The sequence below is a fragment of the Arachis ipaensis genome, chromosome B01 (genome assembly GCF_000816755.2).
Source record: "Arachis ipaensis cultivar K30076 chromosome B01, Araip1.1, whole genome shotgun sequence".
Lineage (NCBI taxonomy): Eukaryota > Viridiplantae > Streptophyta > Magnoliopsida > Fabales > Fabaceae > Arachis > Arachis ipaensis.
Window position 1 is genome coordinate 104113855 of NC_029785.2, and position 1957 is coordinate 104115811.

Genomic DNA, 1957 nt, shown 5'->3' on the forward strand with positions numbered 1-1957 from the left:
ACCCAGCAGATCATTACATAATCATTCTCATTATCATCATTCATCATCATTCTCATTATTCATCATCATTTTCACATTCTTATGTAGTACCTCTTTCTTTCTCTGTTCAATCATACTGTACAAACTTTACATCTTTCACTTTTACAATATTCTGGCTCAAACCATTTCTCTTTATCATATTATTCTTTTCTCTTTGTATCTCTTTACTTTACTCTGGTTACTCTGTGCTCTGTGTTACTTTATTCTGCTCTGATTTCTCTGTTTAACATGTGTATTTAAAGCTTATGTAAATTTCGGTATGAATAGTTAGCATGTCTCAGGTATAGGTTCATTAAGTCTATAATGAAACAGTTTAACTTTTCATATAACACCTAACCCTAGTCGCAACTCAAGTACTAACTAAGTTGCCCTAGTTCATTCACTAGTCTCTGTCTGTTTTTCTGTCATTAAAATTTTACAGACTTTTTCTTTGGTTTTTATCTTTTCTTTAACTTTTTATCTTTTCTTTATCTTTGCCTCACTATCATGTTATTACCACTCCCTAAGTGTTTTATGAAGGTAATTATGAGATTCTGCACTTAAAGTTGTCTTTCTAAAGCTTTTACAGAAAACTACCTTTTCCGCATTATTTTATTATTTTTAATTAAATATTATTATTTAATATTTTATTATTATTTATTATCTTAATATTAAATTTTTGAAAATTAACTTACCTTTTACTTTTAACCTTTAAAATTCACTTTTTACCACCTGTAAATTTTAATATTTCTACTTTTACCACCCTAACTTCCAGAAATTACCATATAACCCCTTAAACACCAAAAATTTTACTCCCTTGCCCTTTCTAAGATCTAAAAGGTGTTCTTCAATGTTCTTCACCACACTCAAAGTGTTCTTCGTGTTCTTCGTATATTCTTCAAGTTCTTTCTCTGTTTTTACCCGTTTTTCAGTCTTTTCAGCAACCGATTTTTACCAAAATTCAAAATAAATTTCCAGCCACTAAAACCCCATCTTTTCTACATGATTTTAACATAAATTGAACCTCAATTTAAGCTCTAAGGTTTTGTTTCCCAGCAGCCACAAGAACACACATTCATAGCTTGAATTTCATCAAATTTCATCAAAATTTCACCAAAATTTAAACAAATGTAGAGGAAGAAGAGAGGATCATTTTGGTGAAATCGGAGTTTTGATTTGAGTTTTAGTTCAGAAGAAATCAAGCTTTGAAGATTAAGTGTTCATGAAAGTTTCTCTCTTTTCTCTCTTGTTATTTTCGGCCAAAATGATGAAATGAGACAGCCTTGGAGGTCATGGGGGTGTAAGGTGAGTTATGATTGGTTGGCTTGGAGGTGGATTAAAATAATATTAAAATATCTCTGGTGTACAACTACTAAAACTAGGTGTATCGGAACACTCGTAAAAACATCACTAAAAATTATTTTCTGAGCTACTAGCATAAATGACACTAGTAACATATTTATTATGAGAATAGAACATGTATAATGAGGCCTTAGCATTGCTAAAGTCATCAGAGAGTGCCGGTGCTAAGCTGCACCAGTAAACTGTGAATCCGGTTAAACCGATTTTCTGGTTTTAACTAAAACAGACAAGGTAACCTTATAATATCATTCAAGAAGCTTCTAATACTAATATAATGATAATATTCTCCTATTATCTCTCTTCTCTCATGAATCGAGTCCAGTTCGTCAAACTGAGACTATTTACAAAAAACAGAATCAAAACTCTTAACCGATACGGTTCAAAATTTGGGTTTTTCGTGACTACGTTATCGAGCGTGTCTCAGAAAAGGTTCTATATCAAAGATGACATAATGACAATGAGGATTGAGATACTTGATGATATATTAGAGGTTCTCCCCTTACTAATCTTCCGGAGGATTCCGTGCCTTCGGAAAAGATCTCGCATACTCGAAAATCAGGGTTGTTACAAAATATAT